General features: G+C 36.4%; 1 protein-coding gene across 2 annotated transcripts in view; it reads left to right on the top strand.

Annotated features, from left to right (window-relative positions):
- Positions 1-16,066, top strand: part of LOC150099998 (phospholipid-transporting ATPase ABCA3-like) — a 728,766-nt gene that overhangs the window by 632,518 nt on the left and 80,182 nt on the right. The gene's annotated exons all lie outside the window — the stretch shown is intronic.

Genomic DNA, 16,066 nt, shown 5'->3' with positions numbered 1-16,066 from the left:
TCATCGAGACCTTGAGACTTTTGATTTGTCTCATCCAAGAGCTCTCATCCCCTCCCACACATCACAAGTTTTCATAATATTCACCTTTTATTTATCTCGATGGTTTCAAGAACTTATAAGTAAAACATAGTTTTACAATATTAGCTCACTTATAGATACAAGTATTCCTTTTGATGCCTTTTGTCACTAAGTAAAAATAATCTAACTAGATTTGATTTTAAGAGATGTATACTTTCGTGTGTGAGATATAGGGTGAGGAACTAAAATTCCCTTGACAGGACATTTTAGAATGTAGAAATGTAGATTTATATATATATATTTAATAAACACCCTAGTTACATCAGAAATTTATTCGCATTGTTTACATTTCAGTTTTCCTTGTCTGAATTATTTCGTCTGTCTTTTCTTGAAAATATATAGTTGGATAAAGGAAATGGCTACACAAAGATTTTGCAAAGACATTTGACAGAATACCACATGGAACTCTGTTACACAGATTACAACAAAGAGGGATGGATATTACACTAGTTAAGTGGATAAGAGGATGGCTGCTGGACAGATATCAAAAAGTGATATATGGAGGGGCAGAATCAAAGTGAAAACAGGTGACTAGTGGTGTGCTGCAAGTTTCAGTGCTGGGACCATTGCTGTTTTTGTACATAAATGATATCAGAAATAACCTGAAAGGAAATGTTCAGTTGTTTGCTGATGATGTGAAATAAAGAGTAATCATGGGGTAAAAGTAAAACAATGGGTCATCCTTTCAGTATGGGCAAAAGATAATGAGTATCAGTTTAAAGTGAAGAAATGTAAAGTTATGCATTTTGGAATAAACAGATTACAAGTTATATATCAAATTGATGGCACTGTACCCCAGGAAATAGATGAAACTAGAGATTTAGGATTAAAGTTTAGAGGATATATAGTATCCCATGAGATTCTTGGCTACTGAAAAACATATTAAAAGTAGAGATAAGAAAGTTGTTATTCATCTCTGTAAGGCCTTAATATACCCACATCTGGATTACTGTGCTCAAGTCTAGTCCACTGGGTTTCTTTGGAAACAGAAAGCAGTCTAGAGCATTCAGAGGTGAGTGGCTTGTGGAATGTTCCCTATGAGGACAGATTGAGCATGTGTGGATTGCAGAAGTTGATTGGTTGATAGGAGAAAAGGAGGAGATATGATAGAAACATTTAAGTTGCTTAAATGTTTGGCAACAAGAAAATATACCCGAGGAATGGAGGAAGAGTACTCTTGTTCCCATCTACAAGGGTAAAGGGGATGCACAAGACTGTAAAAATTACAGAGGAATAAAGTTGATGTCCCACACAATGAAGATCCTAGAAAGGGTTCTTGATGGTAGATTGAGGAAGGAGGTGGAGATTGCAAAGGAACAATTTGGCTTCATGCCTGGTAGATCAACAACAGATGCTATCTTTGGGTTACGACAGATGATTGAAAAATATCAAGAGAAACAAAGGGAGCTACATCTGGTATTTATTGATCTGGAGAAAGCATACGATAGAGTGCCAAGGCAAGAAGTCTGGAGGTGTCTGAGGGAGAAGAAGGTGCCGGAGAAATATGTCAGGTTGGTGCGGGAAATGTACAGAAATGTGAAGACAAGTGTTCGGACCTGTTTGGGACAGACAGAAAGTTTTCAAGTAACAGTTGGCTTGCATCAAGGGTCAGCATTAAGTCCGTTTCTGTTTAATATTGTGATGGAGGTGGTAACAGAGGAGGTGAGAGATGATGCGCCTTGGACAATGTTGTATGCAGATGACATCTTGCTGTGTGTAGATTCAAGAGAAGAAGCAGGAACTAAACTGGAAAGATGGAGAAAAGTACTGGAAGAGAGAGGTATGAGACTGAGCAGAAGTAAGACAGAGTATATGTGTTGCGCAGTGGGCAGCGGCGGCCAGGAGACAGATCTGGAGCTGGAAGGAAATGTCATCAGGAAGGTGCGAGACTTTAGATACTTAGGTTCAACAGTGGAAGAAGATGGAGGAGCTGAGAAGGAAGTGGGATGCAGGATACAAGCGGGTTGGAGGAACTGGAGGGAGATGGCTGGAGTGTTATGCGATAAGAGGGTGCCGCTCAATCTGAAAGGCAAAATTTATAGGACAGTAGTGAGGCCAGCTATGACATATGCTATAGAAACTGTGGCCCTGAGGAAAAATAACATCAGCAGGATGGAAGTAGCAGAGGTGAGAATGCTTAGGTGGATGTGTGGTGTGACCAGAAAGGATCGTCTGAGAAATGACTATGTCAGGGGAACAGTGAAAGTTACGAACTTAGGAGCGAAAATACAGGAGGGAAGGTTGAGATGGTTTGGTCATGTGATGAGGAGGGAGGACGAATATGTGGGAAGAAGGGTCATGCAGATGGATGTGCAAGGAAGGTGGAAGCATGGGCAGCCAAAGAAGAGATGGAGGGAGCTGGTAGAAGAGGACTTGAAGATGAAGAACTTGGATGTGGTGACAGCCCAAGACAGGAAGGTGTGGAGGAGACTCATTACAAACAGTGACCCCACTTAAGTGGGAGAAGCTGCAGAAGAAGAAGAATTTAAGTTGCTTAAATGGTTTTATAGGATTGGTGTAGGAGAATTTTTCAGCACTTGGCTAAAGGGACCAAAACAAGGGTTCATCCCTGGAAGTTGAATGAAGGTGTGGACTAGATTTTTTGCTTGGAGAATTGTGAACGAGTGTAATGGGTTGCCAGAGTCAGTTGTGAGTGTTTTGTCTGTTAATGAGTTCAAGGAGAGGTATGATAGATTGTGTGGATAGATTGGATCTCTCATGATGAGTCTTTTGAATCCATGGAGGGACTAAAAACAATGGGTCATCCCTGGAAGTTGAATAAAGGTGTGGTTAGTAGAGGTTGTGAGGACTAGATTTTTTGCTTGAAGAGTTGTGAATGAGTGCAATGGTTGCCAGAGTCAGTTGCAAGTGCTTTGTCTGTTAATGGATTCAAGGAGAGGTATGATAGATTGTGTGGATAGATTGGATCTCTTGCAATGTCTTTGGACTCAGTGGAGGTGCCCATATAATAATAATACTACTGCTACTATTATCAGTAGTTCTAACAGGCACTTAAGCACTCACGACCTTCCAACTATTCTTGGACTTCTCAACTGTAAGGCAAGGATAAGGTGGTAAGCCCTATGCCTCTCAAAGTGTCCTATGTTTGTAAATGCATGTGTTACTGGGGCTCGTTTGTCTCTGCTCTGGGGGATGAAGAACCCAAGTTTCTGGGTGATTAAAAAAAAAAAAAAAAAAAACCTACCTCCGTTATGAGACCAGCTAACTCCTTTAGTCAAAAGAGACCAGATAAAGGTTCCTCACATCATGGATGGAAATTGAACCCAGGTCTTTCCGACTAAAATCTATACTAACTGAGCTACAGAGGCTCATAATAATAATATATTAATATTCTGAAATATGAAAAATTGGTTTAGGCATGTTCCCTTTTTATCAAAAATATAATCACTAATTAGTGTTTACTGGTGACATACTGTTTCATTTGAATATAACAATTTTAGTGTTTTTCTGACTTTAAAAAGGTGTATAAAAAAAAAGGTATCTTTAACTCTAAAATTGTGGTGTTAGGAGGTGTTCAGAGTCCTGTAGCGAAAAATGTATTGGCCGAAATTCAACCAAACTTGGTGTATGTACACTGGCATATGGGGTTTTGATTAGATAAAAAAAAATAGTATTGCTACCATGAGACATTTTGCACTATAACCACATGGTTTGGGATTAATTAAACAGTAATGGCTAGAAGAGACACAATAAATCATTTTTCATGTTAGTAAAACTTTCAGATGTGGTTCAACATATCCTCATTTCAGATGTTCTAAGAACTGCATTCTGTGAATAACATTTTCTACATCAGAATCAACAGATCTGCATTGACTTGCTTCACATGCTGCATTATTTTGCTAAATCAGGAACATGTGCATCTATAATGTACATGTCCCCCCCCCCCCCCTGACCAAAAGTCATAGTGGTTCAGATCAGGCAAATGAGGTGGCCATGCTGTAGAAAATGCATGACTAATCACTCTATGTTTTGTGAAGTGTTTTTGTAACATTTGCTGTACCAGCAATCCAGTGTAAAGTGGTGCTCCATTCTGCATGAGGATGAGACTTGAGCATAAGATGCTATGCAACTTTGTTCTTCATCAACTGCAGCAGTGAAGATGCCTTGACTCTACCATATTCTCCACCACTTCCTCATCTTGGGGATGATGAAGTGGTAGAGAGGATTCAGAGGTTAGGGACCAAGATGGTGAGTGGTTTGTGGAATGTTCCCTATGAGGATAGATTGAAGGTATGTGGATTGCAGAAGTTGGTTGATAGGAGAAAGAGGGGATATGATAGAAACATTTAAGTTGCTTAAAGGGTTTATAGGATTGATGTGGGGGAATGTTTCAGCACTTGGCTAGAGAGAGATCAAAATGAAGGATCATCCCTGGAAGTTGAATAAAGGTGTGGTTAGTAGGGATGTGAGGACTAGATTTTTTGCTTGGAGAGTTGTGAATGAGTGGAATGAATTGCCAGAGTCAGTTGTGAGTGCTTTGTTTGTTTAATGGGTTCAAGGAGAGAGAGATGATAGATTGTGTGGATAGATTGCATCTCCCATGATGAGTCTTCTGACTCTTTTCAGGCGCCCATATAATAATTATAATAATAATAATCTCTCAAATGCAGAGAGAGAGAGAGAGAGTACAAGTCACTGGTCCTGTTGGGCAAAGTTTTTGAAAAATTACAGACCAATAATAAAGATGCAGGGAAACCACGCCACACTGTGACGTTCGGTGAGTGTGAAGGGGCCTGATGGAACACATGAGGGTTATTTGCAGCCCAAATGTGGCAATTGTGTGAGTTAACACTATCGTTCAGATAAAAATGTACTTCATCACTCCACAAGATCTAATGCAGCCATGCAGGATTTTCCACACAGTTGAGTGTGGAAAATCCCTCTTTACTGTTATTCATGCTATGGCATGTCCAGTTGCTTTAGTTATTGCCCAAGCACTGCTGGATTCTTGTATGATATATTCATTGTATATTCCACAGTGACAGTTGTAACTTTGTCAACTTGTTGAGGAATAATCCATTGGTACTCTCATCCTGGCCATGCTGCTAAAGATCTGCTATTTTCAAATTATAAAATCATTTTTCTAAGATTTGTTATTGTCATTGAACCTTTTCTATCTTTCTAATGCAGAATTCTCAAAGCACAGCATTAGCGTTACCGTGTTGTTGTTGATAAAGCTTGATTAGCAATGCACATTCTGGTAGGATGAGATCGATAAAACTTCAGTCTTATCAGAATGACATGAATATGTTTCAGTCCTCCTTATATCCACCAACTCATCGGTAGAAACAGTGAGATTATGTAATTATAGTACCAATCGTCGGCTAGTGGCAGAATTTTGTACTCCCCTCCCCCTATAAATCAAAACCCCATGTTCCAGAGTGTACTTAAACCAAGTCTAGTTGAATTTTATCCATTACTTTTTTCGCTATAGGGTTCTGAACACCTCTTTAATTATGGCCACCCTTTACATATATTTAAGTTATTTTATATACAGACATTGCTTGTGTCGACTACTTTGACAAAGTATATGACTGTACAGCACACTATTTTTACTGTTATTCATGCTCTGGATCATCATCATCACAAACCACGGGCTTACTGCCTGTTGGTGTCCAATGCCTTCTTCACTATCCTCTTCCACCTTTTTTTGTCTAGTGCACAGTGTCGCAGTTTCTGTAAACTCATTACACACCAGTCCCTTATGTCGTCTATCCATTCACTGTATGGTCTACCTCTTCTGTTTATGCCACCCATAATACCAAACATGAATGTCTTTATTTTCTGGTCCTCACTCATTCTGCAGATGTGTCCAAATAATTGCAGCTTCTGTTGTATAATCTTCTGCATTAAATTCTCCTTTGGTTGTATCTTCTGATAGAGCTCTTTATTTGTGATTTTCTGCACCCATCCTATTCTTAGAATCTTCCTGTAAGAAGTGCTTTCAAATGACAAAATTCTTTTTCTCGATTCCTTATTATATATCTGGATGCTACATAATATTAATAAAAGCAGAAAATTTGATAACTGAAACTCAGTTCTTTACTATACGCAGACAATATCATTCTGTTAATCACTCATCATATACTTCATATCCACGTTATCTCAATAGTATTTCAATGAAAGTGAACTATTGAAATAGTCGCTATTCATCCATTTTTGATTGATGGCTAAAACATCATGGCCAGCAGGTTAGTTAAATAAATACACTAAACTCAACCACAAACTTTCGGAGCTAATTTAAACGGACTGAGTAAAAATCAGTTTAAAAAAATTTCCCAGCCATTATTAAAAAAAAGTAATAATGGCTGGGAAACAGAATTATTAAGAGTTGCAAAAGATCAGTCAAAACTATGATTAACTCAGTTTCTATTGTATGATGAAATAAACATAATTCTTCTACAACAGATGCATTTTGACATGTTACCTGTTTTTTAAGAGGGAAAGCTTGAGCACCCAGTAGAAAAACCAAAAAACTGGACACAGGTTTTTGGTTTTAGGCTGACTATCATCACTACTGTTCTGACAGAACTGGCATGTAACAAAGTTTTCTTTACCAAGTTGAACAGACATGTTCTTCAAACTGGATCGGTCCACTGGTGGAAGAAGGTTCCCCCCCCCCCCCCATTTTCTCTGTTCCATTCTATTTTCAGCATTTCTCATCTATTGCATTCCAGCAATCCTAACAATTCCATCTTGCCATCTCTTTCTTTCTTTCTTTACCATCCATGGATCTCCATTCAGTCAATAATTTAGGCCATATTGCAATGTGTTCAACTTCCATTTGGAAAGCTTAATGTAACTTATGACATCCTGTACACCTCTTTTTGATCTTTATCAAATATCCTGTCTTTAAGTGTCACTCTAAGCATTTTTCTTTGCATTTTTCCCTGGGTGGTAACAAATGATCATACTCGTGACTAATCTTCTTTCACTGTGTTGATATTAATTGTTCATTATCAAAAATTAACAATGCTGAAAAGTATTGGCATGTTCATCAGTACTGGTTATTTATTAATTACCTTTAAATCCGTCATTACATTATATATAACTATTATTTTATAATTGGAATAACATTCAAAATTTGTTTGCAGATCTCAAATTAAAAATCTGTTTGAAGAAAAAAAACTATTGATCAGTTGTTTTTTTTTTGAAAATAAAAACTGATCAAAAGTTTTTGAAAAAATAGTTTTACAGTGAACTAATAATGGAATTGGATGCACAGAATACATATTGACAGAAGCAACATCCCCAGCTAATTCATATAGCAGTTAACCATGAATGATGCAGCCACTTCTTTAAGGATTATGATGGGTTCCTAACAGTTTTTTGTATATCGGTTTGTGGAGCACTTATACATGAACAAAATATCATAATAAAATATTCTTTGATTTTCACTTATATGTTGCCTTCATAGTGCTTATTATTTCTTAAGTCACAGAATACCTAAAACTCTCCAGCTGGGAAAAAAATGAAGTAAAATTTATCTCAAAAGCATGAAAAAATATCCTAATTTTGTGTTACTTTCTTCTGATTTTTATATTCTAAAATCTGCTCTCACCAAAACACTCTTGCTCACTTGTAGCAAACACACACACTCACTTGTAGCAAACTACTGAAATTCGCAACCATTGCTTTGATAGGAACAGTGGTGTATTAAAAGAAATTCACTATATCAAACTCCAATATAACAAGCTGTTCTTGTGGTTCCTATGAGTTTTCCATAGTGAGAGGCAACAGCACCAAACAAACCAGAGTTGAATGAGTCTTGATTGCAAACAAAAAATGGATACAACCATATTTATAGAGAATTATTATTTTAAAAAATTATTTTAATATATACATCTTTCTGTGACATATTATGAGCATGTCTACAAAATTTTGTGAAAAAACTACAGCAAAAAGGAAGAGTCTATCAATAGATATATATGCACAAAATGCTCCTGTCTCAAAGGATGAATCCCCTAGCACTCAGATTAACTGTTATTAAAAATAATGGTAATCAATAGTAACAAATGATCACACTATTATTTGTTCAGTGATCATTTAAATCTAGATAACTGGGATGAGAATTCCACATAGCCTATTAAGGAATGTGGAGAACTAACAGAGACTTCTCACTTAATGTACAGTCCTCATCTCATAGTGCACCCCCCCCCCCCTTTAGTAGATATCATCTAGATACTGAATGAACAATCCAGTCAGTATTGGCTAACATCAAAAGAAAATGATAGTACAACCTGATAAAATATAATGCTTGCTGGAGCATTGCATTGCATTACATTTCATTAGATTTCCCAGATAAACAGTGTCCTTATTGTTTTCATCATGAAACCTTGGAAAAGTTAGCTGCTGGAACAAATTCAAACATCAGTAACTTTTGAAGATGGGCACCATGTGTGTAAGAAGTATGCATCAACAGATAATCAGTGAAACTGGCATGCATAAGAATGTGAAATACCATATGATACCATATCAACGTAATTAGTATTACAGAAACAAGATGAAAACAGGTGAAATGCTTCTAAACAACAGTTACGAGATGTTATACTCAGACAATGATGATTATGAAAGGAGTTGCTATGATATTCCGCATGAAACTTGAAGATAATCTTGAATAGCAGGAAGTTTCTAGCATATTGTAGGCAAACATCAAAATGGGGAATTGCACAATGAGACTTATTTCTGCCTTCAGTTCCCACAGAAGGTTCTACTAAAGAAGAAGTGAAGAAATAATAATTATTATTATTGACTACTCCAAGGAGTCCTCAGACTCATAGAGGGAGGCTCTAAAACATTATCCAACATTTGCACAGTATCTATCATACTTGGCTTTGAACTCATTCACAGTCATGCACCCACAACAGACTCTGGCAACCTATTCCTCATTCACTACTCTCCAAGCAAAAATCCTAGTTCTAACACCCTTGCTAACTTACTCAGTTTCCATGGATGGCTCCCTAGTTCTCCCAACACCAGACCTGTTCTGAAAATTTTCCTCTGAATTAATCTTGTAAAAATCCCTCAGTAATCTGTATGTCTCAATCATATCAATCCTTTTCCACCTAACCAGTTTCTGTAACTTGCAAATCTTCAGCCTGTTATCTTAAGGTTCATTCCATACACCTGATACCATCTTGGTCAGTTGCATCTGGATCCTATTCACCTCCTCATCACCAAGAAACTCTGGCACCCAGATCTGCCTACAGTAGTCAAAATGGGTTTGTATCAAGGCTCGATAAACAGGAACAATAAACCTGCTTGTCTCTGCTCGTCAAAGTATTCTTCAGTAACCAAGTAATCTGATGAGCTGCTTTAGCCACTTTTTCTATATGCCCTCAAAACTTTAACTTCCTATCCAGTAACACTCCCAAGTCTCTGGATTGGTCAATATTCTGGAGTACAGTTCCACTAATGTGGTATACAGCTGATAATATTTTATAATAAAAGATTATCAGCTGATAATAACCTTACAGTTTACTACATTAAACTTATATCCATTCTCCTTTGCCCTCTGCCAATCTATCCAAATCATTCTGTAAAATTTTGACATCATCTGTATTAACTATTGCTCTGCCCAACTTTGCATCATCAGCAAATAACCGAACAGTTCTCGCAGATCAATTCCTATATCGTTAGTGTACAAATTAAAGAGTAGCAGTCCAAGAACAGAACCCCTAGAGCACACCACTAGTCACAGGCCTTCTTAGTATTCTACTCCTGAATTAGAGAAGACAGTTCACATAAAATTAAGGTGAGGTTCTTGTTGCAAATCTAAACAACAGAGTATGAAATGAATACCACATTTACTTGAAGAAATGTTTGCAAATATTTGGAGAAAAGAGCAAAGCTAATAATAATGCTAAGTACCTGCTGGATTTCTGTTGAAGACATGAACTAGTCATTCTTAATACTATGTCTCATCATAAAGTTGTGCAAATTCACTTAGAGAAAATAAACAAGAAATAAGTGTCATTGGTTGTATTATTTATTGATATTGGTATTATTTGTTATGAATAATCCTCCAAGGACTCATTGAGATATGACATATTTAAATAACTTTCATGGGGTGCTTAAGGGTCAAAGCTGTATAACTGAGAGGAGACCTCCACATAGCCTTTAAAGGAATGCGAAGAACTGACCAGAGCTTCTGACCTAATGTCCAATCCTCACCTTCTCGTGGTGCACCCTATTGGGTATCTACTTGAATACGGAATGAACGAGGATGGGCTGGCAATTTGGGATTTAGCCGACCAAATTGTATTCTTATTGGTTAAACCAAAATAAAAAATGATGGTACAACATGACAAAATTTCATGCCGGCTGGGGCGTCGCCCGATTAAACAAGGCCCCCGTTGTTTTCGCCAGGGAACCAGGGCGAACAGCAAAAAGTCAGCTACTGGAACACATCTGAAAACACACCCCAACGCAACGTCACCAGACACTTAAAGATCGGTACTATCAACATAAGCCTGAATGGCAAAGAAATGGAGCTAGCTGAGGAATTAGATAAGTACCAGATCGATGTAATTGGGGTGACTGAAACAAAAAAGAAAAAACTGGTGAGATCTTTCTGAGCAATAAATACAAAATGTTATATTCAGGCAATAACAATCAAGGAAAAGAAGGAGTAGCTATAGTATTCAACACAAAATACGAGGCTAATCTTCTTGAATGGCAGTCAGTCTCAAGTACAGTAATGTGGGCAAATATGAAAATGGGGAAATGGACAGTGAGACTTATTTGTGCCTATGGTCCCACAGAAGGTTCTACTAAGGTAGAAGTGGCGGAATTATTTGATGCTTTAGAAAAAGCAACTGACTAAGGTACTAATGTACTATAGGTGTACAACATTTTGTGGGTGGGAGATGCATTGAACTGTTATTATTGATAGTAATATATTTGTGCTGATTCTTGACACAAGAATATACAGAGAATTTGAAAGGAAGTACTCACATTGATGTTTTCAGCAGGATAAAAATGAATATCTTATTATTGTTATCCACTACCTCCATGGAATATCAAGATCGATTATGGGAGGTGTGCCCTAGAACAGTCTATCATACCATTCCTTAAACCTGTTCACCACACTATCAGGCAATGCATTTCATGGCCCAACCACTCTCCATCCAAAAAAGCCACTTTCTTATCCATCACTTCCTTTCACAGCTTCCTCTTGACCTTGTTCTCCTCCCCTTGATAGGAAAAAATCTCACTACTGTCATTCTAACCACCATACTCTGCAATTGGCATGTCTCTTGTCTTCATAACAGATATTGTACAGTCCTGATATTATTTTGGCATCTGCCTCTTTACTCTTTCCAAGGTTACATCAGTTTCTTCAAATCCTGGTGACTAGATTTAAGCACAGTTATCAAGATGTGGGATCAGAATTTTATACAATATAGTCACCACTCTTATATATATGCTGGTCAAAGTCCTTAGTATTGCAGCAATTCCTGGGTGGTTATCATCACCTTCATAATATGTTCCCTAAACTTCAAATTTTTATCGACCATCACCCCAAGATCCCTTGCCTCTCCTACTTTCTCTAGTATAGTTCCGCCAATTGAATATGCCTCTTATCAGTGGATTCCAGGTTTCAAAGGCATTTAGTTGTATTAAACTGGCATTCCCATTTATTTTGGCCACTATAGGCCAGTGATGATATGCAATATACAGCCTCTTCAGATTAAGTGAACCCTTCCTTCTTGAGATATGGCCTTTTCCTACCAAAGAAGTTCTGGCATCAGTAAGTATTTCTGTTGCATGTAAATGCCTTTCTATTTGGAGGAAATGCCAATGAGAATCACTAGGCAGTAGGTGATCTTCATTGCCTAGTGAAATACTACCAACAGTTTATTGGAGAGGCCTGAAGTTGCTATGTTTGGTTCCCAAAGCAGGAATCCTGGTCCCACCCACCCTCCAGTCTTTCAGCATGCAGTTGAGTCATCCACCTCTTCAAGGGCATATCATTATTATTGTAGAGTCCAGTACCTTCCCCATCCTCAAGGGTACAGCAGTAAAGCAATTCTGCAGACTGATCACCAGGTAGTAAATGGGATTAGATCAGATGGTAATGCATTTTTGAGGCTTCCTAATCAGCTGACACATAATCTCTGCCAGGTTATGGTAATGTCAGGGAACTGTCATGGCCACATATAGCAGATAGAAGAAGTAATGACATGTCTATGTGTGAGTTTGTAATGCAGGACTATTCATTACTAATATTTTAATCCACTACCCTCATTTCATCAACGAGCACAGTCATTATTTTAGACACTTTCATAATATGTCTAAGCCATTTCAGCAGATTTCATCATACTTATTGACTGTCACCCTGGTTTTAAATTTTTACAGAATACTAATCTTTACTATCTTATACAAATTACATACTTATTAATTTAACTTATTGTAAATATGCTTTTTAACATCTGTTTTATACCTGTTTTTTACATTTGCATTTCTGCTGATTTTATTCCTTTTTACTTATTTATTACCTAGTATACTTTTAAGAAATTTTATGATTGTTGTTGTTATCTTGATTTTTATATATATAGTTTTTAGATCTATATCATCATCAACTTGCTGCCTTGTACCCTCAAAGGGTGTACAGGATATGATAGTACTACATGAAAAATTTACATCATTACTAACTTCCTATCTACAATTTTCATCCAAATCAGTCTGTTACTTGTCAAGACTCCAACATTATCAGATCTTATATTTCTATCGTCTAAGGCACTTTGTACCGTATCAATCCACCTATATCTTGGTCTTCCTCTCGGTCGTTTTCCTGCCAACTTGGCAGAGAACACTTGTTTTGCTAATCTTTCCTCCCCCATTGTGTTTAAGTGACCATACCACCTGAGATTAGCTCTGCTAACGCATTCCTGAATGCTGACAATGTAAAGTTCTTTACTAATATTCTCATTTTTAATATGATATTGCCATTGATGCCATCTGTTCATGCCTTTAATCTTTCTCAGGACTCTCATATCTGCAGTCTCTAGTCTTTGGTCAAGTGTTTTACTTCTGACCCAGCTCTCAGATCCATAAGTTAAAACTGCTTTGAACACTGTCTTGTATACAGCTAATTTAGTGTTCCGACTAATTTCTCTCTTTTTCCATATAAATTTATTCAATTGACTTCCTACCATACCAGCTTTGTTGATTCTGTTGTCTATTTCCATATTTAATTTACCATCTTCACTAAAAATCGTGCCTTAGCTGAAATGTTTTACTTGTTCCACAGGTTATCCATTCGCAACACAGTTGACATTTTCAATGATTCTGCCTATTTTCATTGTCTTTGTCTTTTTATTGCTGACCTTCATACCATATCTATTACAACAGTTATTCAATTTAGTCAGAGAATCTTGCAGACTTGTAGCGGATTTATTTAGAAGTATAACATCATCCGCATAAAGCAAAGAGCTGACATTAACATCTCCAATTCTGATATCATGTTTAATACCACTTTCCTTCATAATGTGATCCATAGTGATAATGAATAACAGAGGGGATAATGTGCATCCTTGTCTCACACCAGATTTAACATTAAACCATCTTCCTGTACTTCCTTCAATTCTAATTGCTGACTTACAACTCAAATAAAGACTAAGTATTGCTTGATATAATGCCCCATTGACACCATATAACTGCAGCGTATTGAATCGCTTCTTTCTTGGCACCTTGTCATATGCCTTTTTCAGATCGACAAAACTTAAGTATAGATCTATGTTATATTCCCAAGCTTTCTCAACTATTTGTCATAAAGTGAAGATCTGATCCTGACAGCCTCTATTTGGCTGAATCCAGCTTGTTCCTCACCAAGCTTTTCTTTCACAATTCTTCTCAACCGTTTCTCAAGTATACTTGCATATATCTTACCAGGAACACTCAGTAGGGATATACCTCTGTAATGCTCGCATTCAGTTTTATTTCCCTTTTTATATATGGGTACTATGAGAGCTCTACTCCAATCGTCTGGAATTCATCCCTCTGTCCAAGCTTTCTGAACTATGCAGTGCAGCCACTGTAAGACTCTTATGCCACAATACTTCAGCATTTCTGGTCGAATATCATCTACTCCAGCTGCCTTTCCACATTTCAAGCCTTTGATGGCTTTTTCTACTTCAAGTATGGATATGTATTCCTGACTGCATGCCTGGTCAGTGTTTTTTAACCACTGTGCTGTCATCACTGCTTGTTTCATTTAGCAGTTTTTCAAAGTAATTACTCCATACTTCAAGGATATCTTTTTCTCCCGTTTTCATGTCACCTTTATCATCTCTAACTTCTTTTACAGCACTCTTTCCTCCATTCCTAAGCTTCTTCAACAACCTCCAGAATATTTTGCCACCTTCTTGATATTTGTTTTCTATATTCTTGCCAAAGTCCTCCTATGACTTTTGTTTAGATAGTTTTACTCACTGTTTAGCTTTCTTACATTTGTCTCTGTATTCTCTAAGAGCACAAGCTGACTTATTTGCCAGAAACTTTTGGTATGCTTTCTTCTTTTCCTTCGCTGCCTGTTTAACTTCCTGTGTCCACTATGGAGTTCTAATTTTTCTATCCTTGCAGACAACTTCACCACATGCCTCTCTAGCTGAATCAATCAGGGTTTTCTTCAAGGTTTGGTTCCTGTTCTCAAACTCTTTCATTTTTCCTTCAATAATCTTTTGTATTTTAATCTACAGTTCGCATCTGAGAGCTTCTCAACTTATATGCTACTTATTTATTACATGTGTTCTGGTGCTTATTTATTACATCTGTTTTATACCCATCTCTTACATTTGTTTTTCTACACTGATTTTTATCAATTTATGTTGTTTTAATTACTCATTACCTAGTATATACTTCTAAAAATGTTTCATTTATTATTTTTGTTATTATTTCTATTTTTATAGATAGATTTTAGACCTATACTTCGCATTTATTCACATATATGTCACTGCATGAGAATAGATCCTTGCACCATTAAACCCAAAAACAAACAAACAAAACAAATCATATAATATCTGTTTTTAAATTTTGGAGACATATTAACATATATAATTTTGTTTAAAATTTATCAGTGTATAAATTTTTGTGATTTTATTGACCTACAGTTGAATTTTATATAAAAATAATTTATTAATGTGATTTCCATTCATGAAAAGTTGCAAATGTATAGTACATGGGTGGACCAAGGATTATTTTCTAGTTTTATTAATTTTTATAATTGTTGTGTATGTTTTAAAATTATTTTTAAATTATGCACTGGGGGATGAATTTCATCCTCCAGTGCTCTCACATTTGGGGATGAGAATCATCTACCATATTTGAACTAGCAGCCTGTTGGAGAGCAGATCCATTAACCACAATGCCTACCAGGTTAGCAAATTCATTTGCCTATTGTATTTTACTCTTAAACATTGACCTGGTGTACTATTGCCATAAGTTGCCAATGTGCCATTTAAAAATAATTAAGTCACTTGATGATTGCTGGGACTTCAGTATCTGTGCCAATAAAATACTAAAAAAATAGTTTCAGGAGTAATAAGATATTGTGTAAATGCTGTGACAGATGGTTTTGATGTGTATTACACCCTATAATTTACTTAATTTAGGTATCAGTAATTGTCTTTTTAAGCTGATTATCAGTAAATTTTATAAAAATCCCAAATGCCATATCTTATCAAAATCTATCCAGCCAGAGCAGCTCTGCATTATATTTGAACAGATGAATAATCAAACAAAAAACAATGCAATCAAGTACTTCTTAAATGTTGTGAAATGCATACAAAAATAAAAACAAATTGAGTTTTTGTCAGCTTTGTAGATTCTAATTGTTAATATTGCATGCCATTTCAAAATAGCACTGCTTGATTTGCCATTTTCACTTACAAAAAAAAAAAAAAAAAGTAATATCTCTATTTATTTATATTCATTCATAAACTAAAACATTCTAATTTATTTTATA

The sequence above is a fragment of the Typopeltis vanoorti genome, chromosome 13, assembly GCF_054136105.1.
Source record: "Typopeltis vanoorti isolate ZY-2024b chromosome 13, IOZ_Tvanoo_1.0, whole genome shotgun sequence".
In the NCBI taxonomy this organism is placed as follows: Eukaryota; Metazoa; Arthropoda; class Arachnida; order Uropygi; family Thelyphonidae; genus Typopeltis; species Typopeltis vanoorti.
Note: the sequence above shows the minus strand (reverse complement) of the source record. Positions and strands in the feature narration are given on the sequence as shown.